Source organism: Pinus tabuliformis, chromosome X (assembly GCF_031772625.1).
Source record: "Pinus tabuliformis cultivar Carrire ecotype Pingquan chromosome X, CPIR1, whole genome shotgun sequence".
Taxonomy (NCBI): domain Eukaryota; kingdom Viridiplantae; phylum Streptophyta; class Pinopsida; order Pinales; family Pinaceae; genus Pinus; species Pinus tabuliformis.
This window is the reverse complement of record NC_142308.1, coordinates 1,221,732,158-1,221,743,089: the sequence shown is the minus strand read 5'-3', so window position 1 is coordinate 1,221,743,089 and position 10,932 is coordinate 1,221,732,158. Positions and strand designations below refer to the sequence as shown.

General features: G+C 37.1%; 1 long non-coding RNA gene across 1 annotated transcript; it reads right to left on the bottom strand.

Moving 5' to 3' along the window:
* Positions 1 to 330: 330 nt before the first annotated feature.
* On the bottom strand, positions 331 to 8,815 carry LOC149144370 (uncharacterized). Its single transcript, XR_016264070.1, has 5 exons — positions 7,071 to 8,815; positions 5,179 to 6,926; positions 3,288 to 5,034; positions 1,396 to 3,143; positions 331 to 1,251 (listed from the first exon to the last, which is right to left on the bottom strand). It is a non-coding gene; the product is annotated as an uncharacterized LOC149144370 (long non-coding RNA).
* Positions 8,816 to 10,932: the final 2,117 nt, after the last annotated feature.

The following is a 10,932-nucleotide window of genomic DNA, read 5'->3' as shown; positions in this document are numbered from 1 at the left end:
GTATGACATCCATTAAGGATCAGCATCATTGTTTTTGAATCCCAGCAGGTTTGGATCTGTAATAAAAAAGACTGTTCAGATAGAAGCAAAAATGAAATGCTGTATGAAGCCTTCATAACAGGCTCTTCAATTTCATCTGCAGATTCCTCTTCCTCACTCTCGGCCTTATCATCCCAACACTGCTTAATTCTGCTTTTAAAGTAGTCCATATCTTATACTGTCTCGTCTTTAGCTAGATTATTGGACTCATCTACTTCTGGAGTTCTAATAGCTCCATCAAGTGGTTCAATCAAAATATTTTCATTTTCCATTGAATCCTCTCCTTCAAAATCGCTGTCACTTTCATCTTCAAACCTCACATGTACACGTGTTAACTTCTCTGAACTTTTACCCTTTCCGACTGGTAGCTTTCTTAGGACTCCATCAACTATCTCAACATCTACCTTTTTGTTCCCTTTTCCTGTCTGACTATCAACCCGTTTGAGTTTAGAACTGTTATCATTACTAGGACCCAAAACAGTATCGTTGGCCCACAATTTTGTCTTGCTTCTGGGTTGCATAACTTGAAGAAACTCTTGAAATAGAGGATCATCCTTATCAATAATTGACGATTTAGGGTTCTCTTTAGGGTCTTCATTTTTGTTTTATTTTGGAAAGGCAGAATCCCTATCATTAATACTTTTCTTAGTGTCTTCTTCCTTTTTCTGAGAATGACGGCTCCAAGGACGTGGAATGTTTGAATCTCCGATTTTAAAAGCAACCTGTTTACAATGTTCATCCATTTTCAGCATCAACTATAAGAAATTAATTAACCATAGTGCATTTTACAGTTGCACAACTTAGCTATTCAACTATTCAGTTGTATAACTTAATCTATTCAACTGTCGCTGCAGCTTAGCCGAACGAAACTGCTTGTGACTAGTGTTTAACTCCTATTGAAAATGGTAGCTTATGGTGCCTGAAGTGTTTGAGCTCTGGAGTTGAAGAAAGCACTATAAAAAATTAAAAATAAAATAAATGATGATAATTCTCCTGGTGGAACATGGTGCTGAGATTTAGACCACCATAAACAGTTCCGAAGTTCAATCAAAAAACAAAAATTGGAATAAATTAAACGAAGGAAATCAGTGCAAAACCTCGCACGACAATTTACAGGTGTCCAAAAATGCATTCCGGAAGTATTTGACAGCAACCTGGGCTTCTTCCTCCGTCCTGTAACCGACAAATCCAAACTGACGGCTCTTTCCCTCCCTGTGCACATAAACGAAAATAATTGTCCTTAAATCAGTTAACCTAAAATAATAGAAATCGAGAGTTGGAAAGATTTAAGTTAATTACTTGGTTCTTGTGATTTTTGCATCAGAAATCGAGAGTTGGAAAGATTAAGTTAATTACTTGGTTCTTATTATTTTTGCATCTGTTACTTCTCCCGCCTGAGAGAAATACTCTCTCAATCGATCCTCCTCGAGATAGCGGGGTAAGTTCTTCACGCAAATTCGAGACCTGAAAAATTAAAACAGGAATCTCAAAATCTCATGAGCAATGGATAGTATTTCACAGCAAAATAAATCAAATTAAAGAACCCACATATCACTAGATTTCGCTTCCTCCTCCTCTCCACTGTTGTGAAAAAATATGAGTGAGTATGTTATGGATAGCTGAGAGCACAACTGCCCCTTCAATCAGTCGTCCTAACTGTTACGCCTGAGAATATCGCGCCCTCAATTGCCTCCAAATCGGATTTTAACGTTACCCGGTTCGTCTATTCTGCTGTCTCGTTTCTCGCAATGAGATTGAACCTGAGACACCCATTGTGGTTTTTTTTTTTTTAAGAGAGAAAAACGATATGTATTATATTAAGGAAATATAAATATCAGATACATGAATTTTCGGTATGACATCCATTAAGGATCAGCATCATTGTTTTTGAATCCCAGCAGGTTTGGATCTGTAATAAAAAAGACTGTTCAGATAGAAGCAAAAATGAAATGCTGTATGAAGCCTTCATAACAGGCTCTTCAATTTCATCTGCAGATTCCTCTTCCTCACTCTCGGCCTTATCATCCCAACACTGCTTAATTCTGCTTTTAAAGTAGTCCATATCTTATACTGTCTCGTCTTTAGCTAGATTATTGGACTCATCTACTTCTGGAGTTCTAATAGCTCCATCAAGTGGTTCAATCAAAATATTTTCATTTTCCATTGAATCCTCTCCTTCAAAATCGCTGTCACTTTCATCTTCAAACCTCACATGTACACGTGTTAACTTCTCTGAACTTTTACCCTTTCCGACTGGTAGCTTTCTTAGGACTCCATCAACTATCTCAACATCTACCTTTTTGTTCCCTTTTCCTGTCTGACTATCAACCCGTTTGAGTTTAGAACTGTTATCATTACTAGGACCCAAAACAGTATCGTTGGCCCACAATTTTGTCTTGCTTCTGGGTTGCATAACTTGAAGAAACTCTTGAAATAGAGGATCATCCTTATCAATAATTGACGATTTAGGGTTCTCTTTAGGGTCTTCATTTTTGTTTTATTTTGGAAAGGCAGAATCCCTATCATTAATACTTTTCTTAGTGTCTTCTTCCTTTTTCTGAGAATGACGGCTCCAAGGACGTGGAATGTTTGAATCTCCGATTTTAAAAGCAACCTGTTTACAATGTTCATCCATTTTCAGCATCAACTATAAGAAATTAATTAACCATAGTGCATTTTACAGTTGCACAACTTAGCTATTCAACTATTCAGTTGTATAACTTAATCTATTCAACTGTCGCTGCAGCTTAGCCGAACGAAACTGCTTGTGACTAGTGTTTAACTCCTATTGAAAATGGTAGCTTATGGTGCCTGAAGTGTTTGAGCTCTGGAGTTGAAGAAAGCACTATAAAAAATTAAAAATAAAATAAATGATGATAATTCTCCTGGTGGAACATGGTGCTGAGATTTAGACCACCATAAACAGTTCCGAAGTTCAATCAAAAAACAAAAATTGGAATAAATTAAACGAAGGAAATCAGTGCAAAACCTCGCACGACAATTTACAGGTGTCCAAAAATGCATTCCGGAAGTATTTGACAGCAACCTGGGCTTCTTCCTCCGTCCTGTAACCGACAAATCCAAACTGACGGCTCTTTCCCTCCCTGTGCACATAAACGAAAATAATTGTCCTTAAATCAGTTAACCTAAAATAATAGAAATCGAGAGTTGGAAAGATTTAAGTTAATTACTTGGTTCTTGTGATTTTTGCATCAGAAATCGAGAGTTGGAAAGATTAAGTTAATTACTTGGTTCTTATTATTTTTGCATCTGTTACTTCTCCCGCCTGAGAGAAATACTCTCTCAATCGATCCTCCTCGAGATAGCGGGGTAAGTTCTTCACGCAAATTCGAGACCTGAAAAATTAAAACAGGAATCTCAAAATCTCATGAGCAATGGATAGTATTTCACAGCAAAATAAATCAAATTAAAGAACCCACATATCACTAGATTTCGCTTCCTCCTCCTCTCCACTGTTGTGAAAAAATATGAGTGAGTATGTTATGGATAGCTGAGAGCACAACTGCCCCTTCAATCAGTCGTCCTAACTGTTACGCCTGAGAATATCGCGCCCTCAATTGCCTCCAAATCGGATTTTAACGTTACCCGGTTCGTCTATTCTGCTGTCTCGTTTCTCGCAATGAGATTGAACCTGAGACACCCATTGTGGTTTTTTTTTTTTAAGAGAGAAAAACGATATGTATTATATTAAGGAAATATAAATATCAGATACATGAATTTTCGGTATGACATCCATTAAGGATCAGCATCATTGTTTTTGAATCCCAGCAGGTTTGGATCTGTAATAAAAAAGACTGTTCAGATAGAAGCAAAAATGAAATGCTGTATGAAGCCTTCATAACAGGCTCTTCAATTTCATCTGCAGATTCCTCTTCCTCACTCTCGGCCTTATCATCCCAACACTGCTTAATTCTGCTTTTAAAGTAGTCCATATCTTATACTGTCTCGTCTTTAGCTAGATTATTGGACTCATCTACTTCTGGAGTTCTAATAGCTCCATCAAGTGGTTCAATCAAAATATTTTCATTTTCCATTGAATCCTCTCCTTCAAAATCGCTGTCACTTTCATCTTCAAACCTCACATGTACACGTGTTAACTTCTCTGAACTTTTACCCTTTCCGACTGGTAGCTTTCTTAGGACTCCATCAACTATCTCAACATCTACCTTTTTGTTCCCTTTTCCTGTCTGACTATCAACCCGTTTGAGTTTAGAACTGTTATCATTACTAGGACCCAAAACAGTATCGTTGGCCCACAATTTTGTCTTGCTTCTGGGTTGCATAACTTGAAGAAACTCTTGAAATAGAGGATCATCCTTATCAATAATTGACGATTTAGGGTTCTCTTTAGGGTCTTCATTTTTGTTTTATTTTGGAAAGGCAGAATCCCTATCATTAATACTTTTCTTAGTGTCTTCTTCCTTTTTCTGAGAATGACGGCTCCAAGGACGTGGAATGTTTGAATCTCCGATTTTAAAAGCAACCTGTTTACAATGTTCATCCATTTTCAGCATCAACTATAAGAAATTAATTAACCATAGTGCATTTTACAGTTGCACAACTTAGCTATTCAACTATTCAGTTGTATAACTTAATCTATTCAACTGTCGCTGCAGCTTAGCCGAACGAAACTGCTTGTGACTAGTGTTTAACTCCTATTGAAAATGGTAGCTTATGGTGCCTGAAGTGTTTGAGCTCTGGAGTTGAAGAAAGCACTATAAAAAATTAAAAATAAAATAAATGATGATAATTCTCCTGGTGGAACATGGTGCTGAGATTTAGACCACCATAAACAGTTCCGAAGTTCAATCAAAAAACAAAAATTGGAATAAATTAAACGAAGGAAATCAGTGCAAAACCTCGCACGACAATTTACAGGTGTCCAAAAATGCATTCCGGAAGTATTTGACAGCAACCTGGGCTTCTTCCTCCGTCCTGTAACCGACAAATCCAAACTGACGGCTCTTTCCCTCCCTGTGCACATAAACGAAAATAATTGTCCTTAAATCAGTTAACCTAAAATAATAGAAATCGAGAGTTGGAAAGATTTAAGTTAATTACTTGGTTCTTGTGATTTTTGCATCAGAAATCGAGAGTTGGAAAGATTAAGTTAATTACTTGGTTCTTATTATTTTTGCATCTGTTACTTCTCCCGCCTGAGAGAAATACTCTCTCAATCGATCCTCCTCGAGATAGCGGGGTAAGTTCTTCACGCAAATTCGAGACCTGAAAAATTAAAACAGGAATCTCAAAATCTCATGAGCAATGGATAGTATTTCACAGCAAAATAAATCAAATTAAAGAACCCACATATCACTAGATTTCGCTTCCTCCTCCTCTCCACTGTTGTGAAAAAATATGAGTGAGTATGTTATGGATAGCTGAGAGCACAACTGCCCCTTCAATCAGTCGTCCTAACTGTTACGCCTGAGAATATCGCGCCCTCAATTGCCTCCAAATCGGATTTTAACGTTACCCGGTTCGTCTATTCTGCTGTCTCGTTTCTCGCAATGAGATTGAACCTGAGACACCCATTGTGGTTTTTTTTTTTTTAAGAGAGAAAAACGATATGTATTATATTAAGGAAATATAAATATCAGATACATGAATTTTCGGTATGACATCCATTAAGGATCAGCATCATTGTTTTTGAATCCCAGCAGGTTTGGATCTGTAATAAAAAAGACTGTTCAGATAGAAGCAAAAATGAAATGCTGTATGAAGCCTTCATAACAGGCTCTTCAATTTCATCTGCAGATTCCTCTTCCTCACTCTCGGCCTTATCATCCCAACACTGCTTAATTCTGCTTTTAAAGTAGTCCATATCTTATACTGTCTCGTCTTTAGCTAGATTATTGGACTCATCTACTTCTGGAGTTCTAATAGCTCCATCAAGTGGTTCAATCAAAATATTTTCATTTTCCATTGAATCCTCTCCTTCAAAATCGCTGTCACTTTCATCTTCAAACCTCACATGTACACGTGTTAACTTCTCTGAACTTTTACCCTTTCCGACTGGTAGCTTTCTTAGGACTCCATCAACTATCTCAACATCTACCTTTTTGTTCCCTTTTCCTGTCTGACTATCAACCCGTTTGAGTTTAGAACTGTTATCATTACTAGGACCCAAAACAGTATCGTTGGCCCACAATTTTGTCTTGCTTCTGGGTTGCATAACTTGAAGAAACTCTTGAAATAGAGGATCATCCTTATCAATAATTGACGATTTAGGGTTCTCTTTAGGGTCTTCATTTTTGTTTTATTTTGGAAAGGCAGAATCCCTATCATTAATACTTTTCTTAGTGTCTTCTTCCTTTTTCTGAGAATGACGGCTCCAAGGACGTGGAATGTTTGAATCTCCGATTTTAAAAGCAACCTGTTTACAATGTTCATCCATTTTCAGCATCAACTATAAGAAATTAATTAACCATAGTGCATTTTACAGTTGCACAACTTAGCTATTCAACTATTCAGTTGTATAACTTAATCTATTCAACTGTCGCTGCAGCTTAGCCGAACGAAACTGCTTGTGACTAGTGTTTAACTCCTATTGAAAATGGTAGCTTATGGTGCCTGAAGTGTTTGAGCTCTGGAGTTGAAGAAAGCACTATAAAAAATTAAAAATAAAATAAATGATGATAATTCTCCTGGTGGAACATGGTGCTGAGATTTAGACCACCATAAACAGTTCCGAAGTTCAATCAAAAAACAAAAATTGGAATAAATTAAACGAAGGAAATCAGTGCAAAACCTCGCACGACAATTTACAGGTGTCCAAAAATGCATTCCGGAAGTATTTGACAGCAACCTGGGCTTCTTCCTCCGTCCTGTAACCGACAAATCCAAACTGACGGCTCTTTCCCTCCCTGTGCACATAAACGAAAATAATTGTCCTTAAATCAGTTAACCTAAAATAATAGAAATCGAGAGTTGGAAAGATTTAAGTTAATTACTTGGTTCTTGTGATTTTTGCATCAGAAATCGAGAGTTGGAAAGATTAAGTTAATTACTTGGTTCTTATTATTTTTGCATCTGTTACTTCTCCCGCCTGAGAGAAATACTCTCTCAATCGATCCTCCTCGAGATAGCGGGGTAAGTTCTTCACGCAAATTCGAGACCTGAAAAATTAAAACAGGAATCTCAAAATCTCATGAGCAATGGATAGTATTTCACAGCAAAATAAATCAAATTAAAGAACCCACATATCACTAGATTTCGCTTCCTCCTCCTCTCCACTGTTGTGAAAAAATATGAGTGAGTATGTTATGGATAGCTGAGAGCACAACTGCCCCTTCAATCAGTCGTCCTAACTGTTACGCCTGAGAATATCGCGCCCTCAATTGCCTCCAAATCGGATTTTAACGTTACCCGGTTCGTCTATTCTGCTGTCTCGTTTCTCGCAATGAGATTGAACCTGAGACACCCATTGTGGTTTTTTTTTTTTTAAGAGAGAAAAACGATATGTATTATATTAAGGAAATATAAATATCAGATACATGAATTTTCGGTATGACATCCATTAAGGATCAGCATCATTGTTTTTGAATCCCAGCAGGTTTGGATCTGTAATAAAAAAGACTGTTCAGATAGAAGCAAAAATGAAATGCTGTATGAAGCCTTCATAACAGGCTCTTCAATTTCATCTGCAGATTCCTCTTCCTCACTCTCGGCCTTATCATCCCAACACTGCTTAATTCTGCTTTTAAAGTAGTCCATATCTTATACTGTCTCGTCTTTAGCTAGATTATTGGACTCATCTACTTCTGGAGTTCTAATAGCTCCATCAAGTGGTTCAATCAAAATATTTTCATTTTCCATTGAATCCTCTCCTTCAAAATCGCTGTCACTTTCATCTTCAAACCTCACATGTACACGTGTTAACTTCTCTGAACTTTTACCCTTTCCGACTGGTAGCTTTCTTAGGACTCCATCAACTATCTCAACATCTACCTTTTTGTTCCCTTTTCCTGTCTGACTATCAACCCGTTTGAGTTTAGAACTGTTATCATTACTAGGACCCAAAACAGTATCGTTGGCCCACAATTTTGTCTTGCTTCTGGGTTGCATAACTTGAAGAAACTCTTGAAATAGAGGATCATCCTTATCAATAATTGACGATTTAGGGTTCTCTTTAGGGTCTTCATTTTTGTTTTATTTTGGAAAGGCAGAATCCCTATCATTAATACTTTTCTTAGTGTCTTCTTCCTTTTTCTGAGAATGACGGCTCCAAGGACGTGGAATGTTTGAATCTCCGATTTTAAAAGCAACCTGTTTACAATGTTCATCCATTTTCAGCATCAACTATAAGAAATTAATTAACCATAGTGCATTTTACAGTTGCACAACTTAGCTATTCAACTATTCAGTTGTATAACTTAATCTATTCAACTGTCGCTGCAGCTTAGCCGAACGAAACTGCTTGTGACTAGTGTTTAACTCCTATTGAAAATGGTAGCTTATGGTGCCTGAAGTGTTTGAGCTCTGGAGTTGAAGAAAGCACTATAAAAAATTAAAAATAAAATAAATGATGATAATTCTCCTGGTGGAACATGGTGCTGAGATTTAGACCACCATAAACAGTTCCGAAGTTCAATCAAAAAACAAAAATTGGAATAAATTAAACGAAGGAAATCAGTGCAAAACCTCGCACGACAATTTACAGGTGTCCAAAAATGCATTCCGGAAGTATTTGACAGCAACCTGGGCTTCTTCCTCCGTCCTGTAACCGACAAATCCAAACTGACGGCTCTTTCCCTCCCTGTGCACATAAACGAAAATAATTGTCCTTAAATCAGTTAACCTAAAATAATAGAAATCGAGAGTTGGAAAGATTTAAGTTAATTACTTGGTTCTTGTGATTTTTGCATCAGAAATCGAGAGTTGGAAAGATTAAGTTAATTACTTGGTTCTTATTATTTTTGCATCTGTTACTTCTCCCGCCTGAGAGAAATACTCTCTCAATCGATCCTCCTCGAGATAGCGGGGTAAGTTCTTCACGCAAATTCGAGACCTGAAAAATTAAAACAGGAATCTCAAAATCTCATGAGCAATGGATAGTATTTCACAGCAAAATAAATCAAATTAAAGAACCCACATATCACTAGATTTCGCTTCCTCCTCCTCTCCACTGTTGTGAAAAAATATGAGTGAGTATGTTATGGATAGCTGAGAGCACAACTGCCCCTTCAATCAGTCGTCCTAACTGTTACGCCTGAGAATATCGCGCCCTCAATTGCCTCCAAATCGGATTTTAACGTTACCCGGTTCGTCTATTCTGCTGTCTCGTTTCTCGCAATGAGATTGAACCTGAGACACCCATTGTGGTTTTTTTTTTTTTAAGAGAGAAAAACGATATGTATTATATTAAGGAAATATAAATATCAGATACATGAATTTTCGGTATGACATCCATTAAGGATCAGCATCATTGTTTTTGAATCCCAGCAGGTTTGGATCTGTAATAAAAAAGACTGTTCAGATAGAAGCAAAAATGAAATGCTGTATGAAGCCTTCATAACAGGCTCTTCAATTTCATCTGCAGATTCCTCTTCCTCACTCTCGGCCTTATCATCCCAACACTGCTTAATTCTGCTTTTAAAGTAGTCCATATCTTATACTGTCTCGTCTTTAGCTAGATTATTGGACTCATCTACTTCTGGAGTTCTAATAGCTCCATCAAGTGGTTCAATCAAAATATTTTCATTTTCCATTGAATCCTCTCCTTCAAAATCGCTGTCACTTTCATCTTCAAACCTCACATGTACACGTGTTAACTTCTCTGAACTTTTACCCTTTCCGACTGGTAGCTTTCTTAGGACTCCATCAACTATCTCAACATCTACCTTTTTGTTCCCTTTTCCTGTCTGACTATCAACCCGTTTGAGTTTAGAACTGTTATCATTACTAGGACCCAAAACAGTATCGTTGGCCCACAATTTTGTCTTGCTTCTGGGTTGCATAACTTGAAGAAACTCTTGAAATAGAGGATCATCCTTATCAATAATTGACGATTTAGGGTTCTCTTTAGGGTCTTCATTTTTGTTTTATTTTGGAAAGGCAGAATCCCTATCATTAATACTTTTCTTAGTGTCTTCTTCCTTTTTCTGAGAATGACGGCTCCAAGGACGTGGAATGTTTGAATCTCCGATTTTAAAAGCAACCTGTTTACAATGTTCATCCATTTTCAGCATCAACTATAAGAAATTAATTAACCATAGTGCATTTTACAGTTGCACAACTTAGCTATTCAACTATTCAGTTGTATAACTTAATCTATTCAACTGTCGCTGCAGCTTAGCCGAACGAAACTGCTTGTGACTAGTGTTTAACTCCTATTGAAAATGGTAGCTTATGGTGCCTGAAGTGTTTGAGCTCTGGAGTTGAAGAAAGCACTATAAAAAATTAAAAATAAAATAAATGATGATAATTCTCCTGGTGGAACATGGTGCTGAGATTTAGACCACCATAAACAGTTCCGAAGTTCAATCGAAAAACAAAAATTGGAATAAATTAAACGAAGGAAATCAGTGCAAAACCTCGCACGACAATTTACAGGTGTCCAAAAATGCATTCCGGAAGTATTTGACAGCAACCTGGGCTTCTTCCTCCGTCCTGTAACCGACAAATCCAAACTGACGGCTCTTTCCCTCCCTGTGCACATAAACGAAAATAATTGTCCTTAAATCAGTTAACCTAAAATAATAGAAATCGAGAGTTGGAAAGATTTAAGTTAATTACTTGGTTCTTGTGATTTTTGCATCAGAAATCGAGAGTTGGAAAGATTAAGTTAATTACTTGGTTCTTATTATTTTTGCATCTGTTACTTCTCCCGCCTGAGAGAAATACTCTCTCAATCGATCCTCCTCGAGATAG